General features: G+C 40.0%; 1 long non-coding RNA gene across 1 annotated transcript; it reads left to right on the top strand.

The window, feature by feature from the left end:
- The first annotated feature begins 1390 nt into the window (after positions 1-1390).
- On the top strand, positions 1391-15950 carry LOC123364393. Its single transcript, XR_006577089.1, has 4 exons — positions 1391-1595; positions 4054-4174; positions 14856-14930; positions 15803-15950. It is a non-coding gene; the product is annotated as an uncharacterized LOC123364393 (long non-coding RNA).
- Positions 15951-16648: the final 698 nt, after the last annotated feature.

Genomic DNA, 16648 nt, shown 5'->3' with positions numbered 1-16648 from the left:
GTTCATTTGGAACCTAAAATAAAACTGAGCTGGATGGAGAGAGATTTCCATTCATTTTTGCCATTTGGAAGCTGGCGAAATTCTTTGTTTTGGGAAGGTTTGGAGCAAGGTGGTTCTGTAGCTATTGAGAGAATGACCAAGGTCAAGGCTTCTGTTGCAGTGAAAACCACCTTTTTGTACCTCCTTCCTTCTGGGAACCCGGAGCAGAAGACTGGGAGTGTGGGTGACAGATTTCCTAGAATAAGGTTCATGCTAGAAAAGCAAACAATTTACTGATGGCAAGAGGTTGGTCTGGCCCCAATTCAGCAAAGCAGACAAACAGTTAAGGGCATGCTTAAAGGTAAGCATGTGCATAAGTGCCTTCCTGAGTAAGGGCCTAACTGCTTAAGCTTTCACATCAGAGTGAGAATGCTCAAGCTTCTGAAGGCATTTAGTTCACATTGGGTATGCTCAGTAGCTTAACAAAAGCATAAGCATAGTCACTCCCATACTGGTAACTTCCTTAGAGAGGAAGGCTGGTGGCGGTCACCTAAAAGCAGACAGTATTGGAAACAGGACTGATGTATTGTAAGTTCTGAGAAAAATGATCTAAAGCAGTTGTGATTTAAATAATAAAACACCACACAATTCAGTGAATTATAGAGGGATTCAAATGAAAGGAAATGCCTCTTTTTCAATCACTTGGTTAAAGTCTAGTGAGAACTTTATTTATGGACTAAATTTTAGTCCACTTGGAGGTAAGGTGCCCGGTTTATTTGGTTTGGTTTGGTTTGGTTTGCTTGTTTTACCAGTTTCCATGTGATGTTATAGCGGGTGTTTTAACCTTTGTATTTTGTACAGTAGCTCTTTTGAATGTCAGAGTATATAGAAGGCTTTTTTCATCCCTCTACATATTAAAAAACAAAACAAAAACAACCTTACATCTTTGTAACAATCTTCCTTTTTATTTAAATCCACATAGCCTGTTTACAAGAGCAATTTATACTTTCCAATGTACACCTTAATGCTGTAGTATTTGTTATGTTGCAGGGACTTCTACTTTCACAGCCAATGGTTTTTATTGATAATGTAGATAATAATATGACAAAGTTTCAGGAATATGTAATTTCATTTTAGGGCTATACTTGCTTTTTTAAAATTATAAATAAGATATTTGAAATGTCAGTTAAATGGTGGCTGTTCTTGAATCTTTCTAAAGTGATCTTTACATGTAAAAAATATTACTAGTTCTAGGGCATCACAGTGCTCTTGCATATCAAATTAACAGTAGACATGACCACTTTATATGTCTGTGTAAACAATGTATTGCAATTAACAAAAGTGACTATCATACAAACAAAAAAAATGTCAAGGCAACCCATAATGGGGAAACAAAGATGGCAAAGCAGAGGATGTAAACTGTTTTAGGGCATGGACTATCTTCTTATGTATTTGCCAGGCACACCACCATAATGGGGCCTCAACAGTGATGGTTCCTTTGGATGATAATTCAATACAAATAGAAAAAGGAGGCCATAAAATATCACATATGGACATTGTTCAGTACACACCATCCAGCAACTGAAAGGAGAAGCAGGGATGCTCCTAGCACACAGGTAAATTCACTGCATGATCATGCACCATTCCCTGTCCAACATGTGAACTGAATGAGTTAGGAATTCTGAGAGGGGGGAAATATTATCTGATCACGTAATAAGACTGCATACACACAAGAGGCACAAGTTAAGTTATTCAGGCAATTGTGACTTGCTCATTCTCTGACTTTTGAGAACTTCACTTTGTAGCTTTAAATGTGCTTTCTAAGGAGCTTGAAGGACCCAAAGGCCATGGATGTTTAGAAGGATGTTTAGTGGGAATACTGGGCTGTGGAGTAGCACATTACTCCTGGGGGAATTCTGCACCAAAAATTAAAAAGTCTGTGCACAATATTTAAAATTCTGCATAATTCTGCATATTTTATTTGTCAAAATAACACAATATAATTAGGCCATTTTCAATTATCTTGGTAATTTATTTCAAAATACCTGTCAGCAAGTATGTCTGCAACAATGCAGGAAAAAAAAAGATTCAGAATTCATTTCTTTGACAAATAGATTCCTTACTAGGCATGTTAATACAGAGCTTTGAATAATTCATTTAAACTACAATACATAAACATATTCCCCACACCCTGCAGAAGCAGTGCAAAGGCTTGGAAGAATCAGGGGCAACGCAGGAGCTGAGGGAGAGGAAAGTATTTACTTGCAAGGAACCTGGGAGTGAACTTGATGGATTGCTGGGTGTGGGTGGGAGAAATATGGAACAGGGTATTTGTTGTTTTCATGGGGAGAAGGATTGTTAGGGAGTTGCAGAGCCTCCCCCATGTAGACCCTAACAGAGCCCTAGTCTCTCCAATTTGGTCAGGCACGTCTGCCTCTGTCACTGTGTGTCCCTGTAGGGCCCCCTCTCCTCTCTCCATGTGGCCTGGACCCACATCCCCTCAATCCCCATGTGGTCCTGCAACCTCCCATTCATCCTCTGGCTCAGTGCTTTCACCCCACTAGGTCCTGAGTCCACACCCCCAGTCTATCCCCCCACTAGCCCTTCTGAACCCCAGTCTATGATTCCCCCACAGCAGCCCTATATGCCTGGCTCTGTCCATCCTGTGCCTCCTCACTTGGCTCCACTGTGAGGAACACAGCCCCTCTACTGTCTGGCTGTCCTCTCTTCTGGTGCCACAGCAGCCCTTGATGGGAGAAATCACATCTCCAGTAGAATCTATATTCTGTGGAGGAAAAAAAAACTCTGTGTAGGACATGAATTCTGTGTGTGCACAGTGGCACAGAATTTCCCCAAGAATAGAACTTGCTGCATAGCTTGTGGGGGGTATTTATTGACCTGTAAACTTTCCTGCCAGTAGGTGGAACTTTTAGCTCTGAGGGGGAATTGAAGCTGGGAGTCCCCTAGCTGCCTTCCTTCCTTCTATTGTCCTCCTGCTGGCCAGATAGGGAAAGAAAACCTGCCATATCTAGCTGTCTCAGCTTCAGGGGAAAAGAGATGCTTACAATAGCCTCCCCCTTCCTTAGCTAGAATCCAGGGGAAACAGAGTGACCTTGTCAGTTCCCTCACTCGTCCATAATGGGGTGTGTGAGTGGGTTGAGAACACAATGGATGTTTTCTAAAACACAATACTTATTGGTGGATTGTCAGCAGCAGGGATTACATCCAGAACCTCTAGACCTACATACGTGAGTTTACTCTGCCAGTTAATTCAAAATCAGCAGCGGTCTAACAAACCACTGTGTGATGCAATCAGTAGAGGGGGGATATAGCCACTGTGAGTGAATGTGGGTAGTGCATGTATAGGAAATGGTAGGTCTACTGGCAGGACTGGAAAAGGAGCAAATGTTTTTCCTTTTCTTCTGGGATGTGAAAGTGATATTCTTGAGTTTCAAAAGGACTGCCCAGACTAATGAGCCTAGTGATATATGAATTGCTATGTTAATGTAAAAATATATTTTGTTGGTTTATGTAGCAAACACAACAATTTGAGGGGCCTTTGCTAAACCTTTCCACTCTCCTCCCCCTCTCAGCAGATTTGACTTATTTTCAAGGGCCCCTGGAGCACTGAGGAGATTTTTGTTTAACTATATCCCCCCATGTACTGTAACTTTGAAATAGTGTTCAAAAATTTCCTCAGAACTCTCCTATATTAAGACAGGAATTGTTTGGTTTTTCTCTTGTTCCTACACCAGATGGGCACAGGGGATCTTAAATGAGGGAATTTCCCTGTTTTTAATCCTCTTCAGCACATTACAAATTATAGGAGCAAGGCCTGGTGCTAAAATGAAAATGTCCCCTTCACCGGCTCTCGCTGATCTCTTCATGCCTGCTGCTGTGTTTCTAGTAAGCATCCTCACTCAACCAGCGGAGGAGATCTGAAGCCATTCTACCTGGCTTTACGGATATCTAGTGACAGTTTGGCCCTGAACCTCAAAGATATCAATCAATGGGAGTTAAGTGCCTAAATACCATTGAGGATCTGGGCCCTTTTCTCTTGACTTCTCATTACAGATGAAGCTGAGCATTGCTGCAGGAACCAAGGGGCTGTTTAGTCAGAGAAGAAGGAACTGCCCAAGACGTGGAATGATCAAGATTCATTCTGTAACAGACCATGTTTGCCTAAAGAATACAAGTAAGGATAAAATCTTGATCCTTGACCCCTCTCATGTCCTGATAAGTTGTGGTTGATTTGTTGTTTGTTTTTATTATTGTTTTATTTTGTATTTTTTTTTAAATGAGGGACAGTTTTATAAGAAATATTTCAGCCATCTTCCCCAAACTCTTGAGACATGGTCCCACAGAACCTCTCAGTAATGGATATATCTTTTTTCTTTCTTTCTTTTTTTTTAAATGTAGTGGGATAGCACTCTACTCTCCTTCTTTACTAGGTATGTTTCTTTTACTATTGTAATCTAGCTACCTCAGATATGTCAAGTCAGGAAGTAAGTTTAAAACAATAGCTATTTATTGTAAATTAATTAATATGACAAATTTACTTTGCCTGCACTATTACTTCTCTCTATCCCTTATTTTATGTCCTTTCTTGACCTAGGTGGCATATTGACAGTGTACTTAGTGAGTATAACTCAACACAATATATTTAGAAAATGAAAAAAAATACTATATCCATAAATCCTGTTTTCTTCGTGGTTTGAACTGAATATCATTTTTAAGATTGAACTAGAAGATTATAAATGATAGCCATGCTAGTATCCATCACCATTAATGGAGTTACTTACTCCAGATTTGTCCTTCTGTAACTGGGATCACACTGGGGTCCTGGGGATTTGATTCCTTTAATAAATCTACTTGACATAAAAGTCCTGTTAGTTATATTAATGGTGATAAATAATATCACAACAATAAATTCAATTCTATCGTATCAACTGGTACTTTTTATGATATGTGTTTCAAAGCACTGTCAAGTATTAGTCCAGCAGTCAAACAATTAGATTTCACAATATTACAAAAGTTAATGCTCAATTACAATGATTAATAAAGCATGAGCTTGTAAGTGTTTGCAATAAATGGCATTTCACTAACCAACTATTAGTCATCTGGTCACAATGTCAAGACCTTTGTCAGTGTGTAAATTTGGTCATGGAGCCATGTTACACACTGACATTGCAAATGGTCTTTTTTATGCTGATATAGCGAAACATAAAATCACATTGGTATCCTGAATGTGACTGGGTAAAATAAAGATTTTGGATTGATTTTCATTGTAAAGAGACATGATTTAAGGCCTAGATGGTGTATATATGCGGGGGGGGAAGAAGAGGAGGGTGTTTCTGTCTGTCTATTCATACATGTTGTCACAGGATGCCTGGCCCCTTTAAGGGGAGATGGTCCTGTGAGCAGTTGGCTGCTATCTCTCAGTTGAGGTTTTAGGGCCTGATGAAGAGCATCTGGCCCTTATAAAAGCTGACAGAAGCTCAGTTGAAGGGAGAAATGTGAAGTTTTGCGAGGAGGCTGCTGTGGAAGCCCCTGGGTTAGCTCTGAGGGGGAAAAACAAAACAAAGAGGAACTCCAGCAAGAGCAGTTCCAAGACAGAGTACTCTAAAAAAGACAGAGACTAAGCAGAGCCCAGAAAGGGTTGAAGGGTCTTTAGAAAGAGAAGGTATGCCCTCAAGAATAAAGCACTGTGCCTAGCTTGAGACTGGAGTTGAAGTCATATGTATGTGTTAGCAGCAAAGAATCCTGTGGCACCTTATAGACTAACAGACGTTTTGCAGCATGAGCTTTCGTGGGTGAATACCCACTCCTTCAGGTGCTTGCATCCGAAGAAGTGGGTATTCATCCACGAAAGCTCATGCTGCAAAACGTCTGTTAGTCTATAAGGTGCCACAGGATTCTTTGCTGCTTCTACAGAACCAGACTAACACAGCTACCCCTCTGATACTTGTATGTGTTAGGACGTTCATACCCTGGAAATGATGGACTTTTCTTCTATGATTTAGCTGGAGGGCGAGTTATTGCAGCAAACAAACCATGTAGGATGGTTTGGGAAAACTAGCCTCCATGAAGGGAAACTGAGGTAGCAGCAATCCCAGAGCGGTAGCACTGCTCTGTGTGTGCGCGTGCGTGTGTGTGTAGATGGAGCTGGTAGCACATCCTATTAAGATTGTCTGACACTTCCCTTTCTGTGCCCCTATTTTCAGTTGCTTACAAGTATGCAGCAGTTTATCCGGTTGGGCTGAAATTTTCCATAATGGGTGTCTCTGCCACTATGTGGGGAAAAAATAACAAAGCCACGTCTCTGAATGAGGCTAGGGAAAAATACATTTTGTCTGAGATAAATTCCTCAGACCTTTTCTTTGACCAGCTCTAGCACTCTGATGCTTTGGAACAAGGACTTGAAATTGTGCAGGGGGGTTGGCCTTTATTATCCCAGGGATGTGCCTTTTACCATCCTAGTGAAAATCTGCCTGAATTTGGCCAAGTTAGAAACCATTGCTAAATAGCAGTTTGCACATGCCCAATAGAGACTTCTTAGAGTTGAGCAGCTAAAAACTCTGAAGAATCCATCCTTGCTGAGCATGTTCCAGCCCCTCACAGCTTCAAATCCTGATCAGACTGTGCATGCACCATCCCCACAGAGCAACTGATCATGTTCTAGCCAAGGTGATGGGGATTTAGAAGGACTTTTCCTGTAACAGCTGTTCATGGTAGAAATTGTTTGAGTTATAGATCAGATTCAAATTAATCAGTGCACTTTGGTGTCTAAGTAGATTTCATTCATATTTCAAATACATTGTTTGCAAGGGAACATTATGCTGGCACTGGAACTGACTGCAGAGGGCCTCACACTCTTGTACTCTCTGTTTCCTCTCATCCCCACCCCCTGGCAGTACCCAAGTAGTGTCGAGGGGATAAAGAGAAGGGACAACTTTTAATTCTGTTACTAACTTTTGAGTGCTTGACTTTGCTACCTTAATAATGTTCTTTAACATGGTTTTGTGTGTGTGTGTGTAATATCTATAATACTGTAGTTTCAAGGGTATCTGTAGGAATGAGGTAAAGCCACATTCTCTAAAAATATGATGAACTTTAATGCAGCCAGGGCCTTCACACAGCAGGGTTCCCCTCCTCTAGACAGTACTGCTTTCCCAAAAGAACACTGTTTCAAGTCTCATTCCCTCAGTTTCTCCCTCAACCCACGCCCAACTGCAACAGGTAGTGGGGATGGAAGCCTATTACACTACCTGCAGTGCCTGTCTATGTACATATGCATAGATGGTTACCGACAAAGTACTAACATTTTTGTGAGAGGAGATCAAATAATGTTCCTGCCTGCTATACCAGCAAACCAGTTAAAACTTCAGTGTCATCTTACTTTAAAGCACTGACCCATCTTGCCCTAAAAACAGTACTTCTGGAAATGACAAAATTGTATCTGACAAAGCCAACATAATGATAGAATGCAGCCACAACTCGCTTCAATCCAGGTGCTCAAGGTGGTGTTGACTCAATTTCACCTTATTTACAAGTCAATATTGTGAAAAGAACCTGCCCTCAGACCCTCACAAGGGTTCACAAACATTTTTTATGGTGTGCATCACATCCTGGTAGGAGAGAGTGAGTAAAACTTTCAGAAGCACCTAAGCAACTCATTGAAAGTTAATGCGACTCAGGCTTCTAAGTCACTTAGCAATTTTTGTCCCTTCTTGTCCTCATTTATAATCTCATGGAGCACCTCCCCATCCCTTCACAACCACCCTCCCATTGGTGATCAAATAACATACCTGCATCAATTAAATGAATTCCTCACATTTTATGGAATTCTTCACTTTATAATTCCCAAAATTAATGTTAGGAAAATTTGATATTTTTATCTGTTTCTGGTGCAGTTTAGCATTCAGAAACAAGAAGGAAAAGCCAGCACCATGTGATCACCATTTCTCCTCTGATAGTTGTTGTCCCTGGTTTACAGTTTTGGAATCACTGATCTGTGGCAATTTTTGTAAGAGATGGGGCATTAACCCTAATGTCTTCACCAAAACCCAGTTCCAATAACTATACTGTAACACTCTAAAATTGCACCTGCAGCTTAAATTGCCTGGAGAATGTCTTCACTCCTATCCTAAATCACATTCTGGTGGTGGTATGTGTTAAACAGCTAAACCAGTGATCACCAAACTGTGGGCAGTGCAGTGGGTCCCGGGCCAGCCTCAACAGGGGTGGGGAGGGAGCACCACCCAGCCCTGCTCTGCTCTGGCCACGGTCCTGGCTGCAGCCCCAGACTCGGCTCTTGGATCCCAGCTCAGCTGCAGTTCCGCACCTGGCCCCAACCTCAGTTCCTGGCCTCGCTCCCAACCACGGCTCCCAGGGGAGGGAGGAGTATGGACAGGCATTTGGGGGCATAACCTAAAAAGTTTGGGGATCACTGAGCTAAATTATTTTCTTGCCATTCAGTGGTGAGATCCTGTTGCTTATACAGTCAATGAGAAGTTTGAATCAGAACATGAATGGGCCAAATTATTTTACACTTAGTTAGACCTGACAAAGGGGTAATACATTAGAGGTGCTCAGGATCTTACAGGATCATACCATTAATACAGTTAATCAAATATGTTATAACCATCCAAACAAATGAAAGGCAGAAGAAATGTAAGATCATTAGTTCACTTTTCCCCCAGCCAACCTTCCCAAAGCAGATGCATTCTTCTTTCCTCTTTCTTTTTCATTAGCTCATACGTTGGTGATACAGCATAGATCACTGTCTCCCAGATAGAACTGATGAAATTCTTTCTTTTAATATTACAATTTTGTTCTTGAATAACTTTCCATAACAATATATTCTACATTTCCCATATGAAGTATCAAAGAACATTGCAATTAATATTTAAAGCTTTCTCCATACATTCATTATTTTACTCTATATTTGCATTCAATACCATTGTGCTTAATACTTTTAAAGCAATTCTTTGCTTAATGTGTGAACAGAACACATTATACCAATATCACTTTTACCCTTCTTACATTGTAAATTACTCTTACAACAAAGTCTATATGTGTGCACAGTTCATAAATCAGAGCAAGTGTAATATTATTATTATTACTGAGGCAAACTACCCTTGAAACTAAAGTGAATTCTCAGTCTGAACTATGACTTTCAAAGTTCAGGTTCAGTAGCTGTGAAATGACTGGCTCCCATGCAGCTATGTCTGTTTGGATGATAGCTCATCTCCCAACCCCCACTTGAAACACTATATGGGAAGTGCACTATCTGTGCACAGACTCTGAATAACTCGTGGTGTTGGTCTGACAATGCAAATTACATACATTTAATGTGTCTGTTAAGTTTCCAAATGTGAACTAGGTATTTTAGGGATCCCAGGTGGAATGAGACTGAGCTGAATGCTCCTGCAATTAATAAAAAGAGCTGTACTGACTCTCCTGACATATGTGATTCCTGAGAGCTTACTAAACATAATGGCAGCCTATTGAGATGGAAGGCTTATAAGTTCTTTGGAGCAAAGTCTGTCTTTTCATTCTATGCATGTACAGCACAATGAAGCCTTGATCATAGGCACTACAAATAATAAATTATAGGTGGTTCTTGACACTAAGTGACCTAGTTGTATTTCTATGCGTTCTGTGAAAGATGTATGGATAGTCTCACCTACATTTTTTTAAAAAGAAAATCCTGGAATCTACAGTAGTTTGTAGTGCTCAGGATTTCTGCATGTATTAAAAGGGATTAATGTGGGTAGAAAAATGGCACAGAGTGCTTCTAATACCCTCCCCTAGCTGTCTAGGGAAGATCTTGAAGAAGGTAGGAAACTGAAGCAGAGACAGATGCACCAAAAAGGTTGCAAAGACATGGTTTCTTCTCCCTGCGGAGGATAGATTGGCATGTGCTTTCCTGATTATTTAAGTTTCACTTGTAAGAAAGATAAGTTTTGATTCTGGCTGGAGCTCGTTTATGAGGGAACATCTTGGGTTATTTAATATCTACCTTTTTATTAATAACTTGATGAGAAATCTATTCCAAGACAGATTCTCTGCTGTGCTCACTGTGGAACAGAAACAGGACACTGGGGAAACAATCATTTTTGTGGTTTGTGGGAGATTTCTGCTCCTTTTGCAATACTGGAGTGATGATCAGGGGAGAAGATCTGTCTCTGCATATTTAGCACTATTGTAATAATCTATTTCACTGTATGCAGTAGCATGTGTTCAAAATGAAAAGAGAAATAGTAAAACAGCAGCAAGGGAGGCGTCGAAGAGCAAGATAGAAAATGGTCAAGATAGAAAATGTGAAGAGAGACATTTCATCCTTTCACTTTCACTATGTTACTGGCCTCACAAGCAGCTTCCAGTCCCCCCGTGTAGTTATCCCAGCATAGAACTGGAGGTACATGGAGATGAATCAGGCCCAACAGAAATTTCTGCAATATACAGGGAGCAGGCCCATATACTACATTAGTTCATGAGCACTCTGAACTCACGGCGAAAGGGCTCTCCCAATGGCATGCTAGTTCTTTACAGAATGAAATGCCTAAGGAAGCTATTTCTGAAAGCAGCACCCAAAAAATAAGCAAGCAGATTTCTTCTGGTGAAATCTGACTAATATCTCAAAGACATTAGCATATGAAATGTATATATGAGGATTATTTATCTAGTGCTTTTGTTAAATGTGTTCTTCAACTAACAGGAATTGATCCAAGGATATGCAAATATAGACCTGTGTGCTTGCTATTATGAAGCCTTGGTTAGAGTGGGAAGTAAAAATACTGTGATGGATCAAAGTAAATAAATCCAATGTTATCATTTGTATTAGAGCAGAACCTAGAGGCTCCCAACTGAGATCAGGGCCTCCTTTTGCTAGGTGCTATACAGGCATGTACTAAGAAAGTCTCCATCTCAGAGTTTATGTATTTTTTCAAGGCTAACTAAGGGTGGGAGGGAAAACAGAGGCAAAGGGATTTACTGCAGGTCAGTGGCAGAGATACTTGCCCCAGGTTGTCTTCTTCCCAGTCCAGTGCTCTGTCCACCAGAGTGTGTTGTGATTAGTGTTCAGCATCTTGTAAATGAAATCCTGAGACTTTCTCATTGGCACACAAGTTTCTGCAGAGTATGTATGGGGAAAATCCGGTTACTTCCAAAGTATTCAAAATGCCATTTTCCAACATGTCAGTCTACTAAAGGCTGTTAAACTGAACAAGCAAAGCTGCTGTTTGTTAGGATGCTAGGGGAGGGGAGGAGCGTATAGCAGTTGCCTGTGTGTTTATGCAGTGTGAATGTAATTATCTTGAATGTTTCAGTGGTAGTATGATGTTGCAACATACCCAGGTACTAACTAGACTAGTGAGCAGCTGTCATCCTTGCTGTGCAATGCTGGGTGCCTTGCAATGTCTTGGTTGAAGCAGCTCTCACCAGGGCTGCTCACAAACCGCCTTCCAGCATGAAAGGCTGAGTGCTCATGTGTAACTGCAGCCTGACAGCCACACAAGGCTCTCACCAGCCTTGGTTAACCTGCAGCCTTGGTTAAGCTGATCCCAACACATCCCCAGTCTAAGATTTTCCCTTAGAGATATATGTCCTGCAGTACCCAGCCCTCTCCTGGACAACACCAATTATACAAAAACTGTTATTTCCTTAATAGAAATAATATGCACACAACTTGCCACCCCAAATGGAGTTTCTCAGATACTTCAATTTAAACACACTGGATTAAACAAAACAATAAAACAAGTTTATTAACTACAAAGATAAATTTTAAGTGAGTACAAGTAATGAGGCATGAAAGTCAGAAATGGTTACAAAAAATACAGATAAAATGCAACTGGTGCCTAACTTAACAAACTATGTTAAATTCAAAGCAAAGTTTTCAGCGTTTTACTGACCAAACTTCTTAGGTCAGGATCTCTCCCTTAGTTCAATGGCTGCTTAATTTGTCCCTTCAACTGCAGTATATTAGTGGGCAGAGAGAGGTGGGATGTGTCCCTTGGGATGTTTGTCCCACTTTTTTATACTTTCAGTCCTCCTCTTGAATGAACATTTCCAACTGGGTACCAGAAGACAAAAGGTTTATGTGGAAGCTTTTTTTTTCTCACCTGCTTGAGCTTCCTTTGTTTCCCATCCTGCTTGAAGAATCTGTTTACTGCTTAAATGCATTTGTTTGAGACCGATCTGTTTGCCAAAATCAGTTTGCAACATGTGTTAGTAATACCATTCAGTGGAATCTTCTAACTTCACATACAATGTTGCCACACATATTTTATCAGGATGATACTGATCAGCAAATTTCAAATGATACTTTCAAGGCATACTTTGTACAAAAGTGTGTAGGGTGTGAATACCCTACCTTCTCTTACAGATGTAATGGTTGAATGCAATGCAAAAAAAGATTGAATCAAGATTGAGTTATCATCATATGTTTAAGCATTTATCCAGGTACATGACACCAACAAATAATCCTATCTTGCAATATAAAATCAACCTCATGAGGTCTTGAGATTATATACAATTTTGATTAACCCCGGCCCAGAAATCTCTGCAGACTTCAAAATAATGTTTAAATGTAGTTCAGTCCACACTCTGCTGTTCTTTCAAAGAAGACCTCTTAGCCTTCTTTAAATATTTTAATTTTAAATAATTTGGGCAAAAATTTGCACTACTTATTCTGCACTACTCTCGTTGCCTAAAGGGATAAAACAGAGGACTTTAAGATTTAATTCATCCCCATTTTAGTGTTTTTATGTGAAGAGCCTGAACTTCCCACTGTTCTCATATCAAGAGTGTTAATGAACCCTCTTCTATGCTTGCTTTTCCTTTTCTGAATACACCAGTCTTGTCTCTTCTCTGTCCTTGGATGCATAAATGGGAAATCTCAAGTTAGGAGTAGAGAGTTATTTTTTCTCTATATTTGGCACTGGTGCAACTGCTGCTGGAATACTGTGTCTACTCTGAGCAGTGGTGGGCAACCTGTGGCCTGCAGGCCGCACGCGGCCCATCAGGGTAATCCGCTGGCGGGCTGCAAGATGGTTTGTTTACATTGACTGTTCACCGTTCCCAGTCAAGCGAACCTGTGGGAATTGGCACAGGCCACAGACACGTTCTGGCTGCCACTTCTGCAGCACCCATTGGCCGGCCGGGAACGGAGAACTGCAGGTACTTGGACCTGTGGGTGGCTGTGCTTCCAGAAGCTCAGTGTAAACAAACTGTCTCATGGCCTGCCAGCAGCTTACCCTAACAGGCCACAGGTTGCTCACCACTGATTTTGGGTGTCTACAATTCAAGAAGGATGTTGATAAATTGGAGAGGCTTCAGAGAAGAGCCACAAAAATGATTAAAGGATTGGAAAGTATGCCTTACAGTGATGGGTTTAAGGAGCATAATCTATTAATCTTAACAAAGGGAAGGTTAGGGGTTGATTTGATTAGAGTCTATGTGTACCAGTATGAGGAGCAAAAATTTGATAATGGACTCTTCAATCTAGAAGAGAAAGGTACAACATGATCCAATGGTTGGAAGTTGAAGCTTGACAAATTTTAGATTAGAAATAATATGTAATTTTTTTAACAGAGAAGGTAATTGATCTTTGGAACAATTTACGAGGGATCAGGTGAATTCAATCCTGCATATTGGAAACAGTAACTTCCTTTTACCTCTTGGCAGTTTTATCCTTTCTTAAGATACAGCTTCTTCATGCTTACCCCTCTTTCCTGCCAGCCTTCTCAATAGCTCCTGTCTCCCAACCCAGAACAATCAGTTCACTTGTCTCTCTCTCCCCCTTCCTCAGGTAGTTTCCCATTCCCCTGTGAGCAGCACAGCAGAAATGTTAACATTTAAATGTCGATAACGTATGTTTCAGAATTAATGTACTTTGAGATGAATTGGAAAGCTCATAACTCTTTTGTGCTATTTTTCTATCTGCAGACTCAGTAAGCCGTCACTTCTCAGTTCACGCTTTAGGTTTCTCCTGTAAACCGGGGTAGAGTATTATTTTTTTCTAATTAAATTTAGAATTATATAACACATATAATGGAATGTGCCTAAAAGTTGCAAACAATTCTCTCTCATGTTGTATGGCAGTGCTGCTTGTTTCTATGAAAAGAAAGAAACACATGCAAGAAGAAAAATCTACGGCTTAATTCCTGGTGCACAAATAGTTCCTATTCTCAATCGTTAAAGTAGCTTAGTTCAGTGGTTCTCAAACTTTTTTCCACCAAGGATCCTTTAGCATCTGATGAGATTTCCCTGGCCCCTTTCATTTTTTATACTTAAGTTTCATGTTGTTTTTAAAAAAATGTAATTAAAATAAGACTCAAAGGAACCAAAAGTAAACCATCTGTAATTATTATAAGTTATTGCATCACCTTTATTTTCACTTTAAGTAACCTAATCAAGGGACAGATGCCCACATAACCTATGTCCTGGGGAACCCCGCTTTGGGAACCACTGCCTTATCTTAAACAGGTAATGTAAAGAAATGTTTTGTCATCTCAAAGAACATTTAGCTCTCATTTAGAAACATGGCCTAGTACAAAAAATGACTTGAAAATCTTGTTTTCATAGACTGCCATATTCATCCAAAAGGGAAGTGCTACTGAATCTATTCTCATCCCCATTTTGGTGTAGCATTTATATCAGCAACTTTACCTTTCTTAATCAGTAGCTCAAGTGAATGTCTGCAAAACTTAGTTCCTTACAAAAAAGTAAACAGGAAAACACGCCAATTCTTGCTGTCACATTCCACAAACCACTACATTCTTCTTTTCAGCAACTTCGAAGTCAAGTGTCTATGCCTGTTTAATGCACTAGTATATTTTTTTCCTACATTGTTTGTTTGTTTACTATTTTAGTCTTACCACAAGAGGGGTGGAGGAAAAGCTAAAGGATCTACAATGACAGAGTTCCATTAAAATCCTTCCTGAAAGGTAGCATTACTTATCAAATTTATGAGCTTTGGTAAAGTGATTCAATCAGGTTAGAACTCCCCCAGTCTAATTCTCCACTGTGTTGCACCATTTGCGGTCATTTACATATGTGCAAAGTATTATCTTTCTGATTGGTAGTATTTTACACCGACTTTGCTGCAAGTGCAAATAAGTTCATAAGGTGCAAGGTTGAGAATGAAGCTCTCTCTGAGAGGCTGAATGCCTCCTCGATCTCTCCAATACCTTGATGGGAGTATAATTTGTGACATTCATGTATATGTTGCAGCTAGAGCTTGTTGGGAAATGTTTATCTGCAGACAATTTACTTTTTTGTCAAAAAAATAAAAAAACTATTTGGTTTTGGCAACCAAAAACAGCCAAAACTCCAAAAAACTGTTGATTTTCTGACATAATCTAAAACTTTCAAGGAAATCAGACACTTTCTATGCAACTTGACTGAGTTGAAAACTCAATATTCCATCAAAGTTTTGGAAAAAAACTTTCAACCAGCCCTAGTTGCAGCATACTGCCCACTGCATAGCCATCCATCTCTGATGACTGATGCATGAATGGGAGTGGAGCAACAACTCTTCCTACTTCCTGCCCTATATTGGCAATTTTTTTGTGTGTGGCATACAGAAATTTGTAGCTTACACCTGTGGATTACTGGCAATATATTCCAACCATTGCCCTGCTGTGGGGTGCCTGGGGTACACTGAGCTACTCCAACATTTGCTTTGCTACAGCACTTAGTAGCACACTAAGCATGTGACTTGGGCACCTGATTAATGTGCTTCAGCTATTGGGTCCTGTTAGCTGAAGCAGTAAGTGTATCCCAATATTCATTTCTCCAATCCTCTTGCTTCTACCAGGGCCTCAAGACACCCTGCCTCCATGATCTACTCCCCACCAACCATCCTTATATCTGCCACAAAACATTCTCCTCCGGTCCTGCATCATTTGCGTCACCCTCAAGCCAGGAGAAGAGTAGCTGATTCACTCTCAACAGAAAAAATGACACTGCCCTCTGTTGAACCTATGAGTGTCTAGTCATTGTTCACACTGCAAAACAGCTATTAAAAGCTACTTATAGGAGATTTAAGTAAGTAAATAAATAAATAAAAATTCTGATCCCATTGCTTCTTTGTAGTTTGTTAGCATTGTAAGCGAAACCTTAAACGACATGTTATTCCATATTAAGATATAAGAACAAAGGGATTTACTTAATAAGAAAGAAATAGATGCCCCTTGCAGATTGCTGAATCACTGTCCCCCAATCTATGTTTTAAATTACCATTATACCATCGTTTCTGTGAACACTGCATTAGACTCATATTAAAATATAGTGTACGAGTAATATATGAATAGTACCCTATGTTTTGACATTGAATCAATTTTCTCCTTTCTTTAGCTATTATAGCATAGCTTATCATGACTCTTGTTTAAATAAGAACTTTTTTCTCATTCAGTGTTTAAAAATAATGCATAATTATTCTTCTCTTTCTGTTATTGCCCTTTATGATCTGACCTTCAAATGTCAGCTTGCTTCTTCTTGATAATGCATATAATATGCACCTTGATTCACTCACCTGAAGCTAAATTAGACAAAGGTCCTTTCATGATTCAAGCCTTGGATTCATATTGTATCCATTATTTAGCTGCTTTATACCAAAGGAAAAATATATATTTTAGCCACTGTTAGCATTTTTTCCCTTCTG

Source organism: Mauremys mutica, chromosome 2 (assembly GCF_020497125.1).
Source record: "Mauremys mutica isolate MM-2020 ecotype Southern chromosome 2, ASM2049712v1, whole genome shotgun sequence".
In the NCBI taxonomy this organism is placed as follows: Eukaryota; Metazoa; Chordata; order Testudines; family Geoemydidae; genus Mauremys; species Mauremys mutica.
The sequence above is the reverse complement of the archived record's forward strand: the minus strand, read 5'-3'. Positions and strand labels throughout refer to the sequence as shown.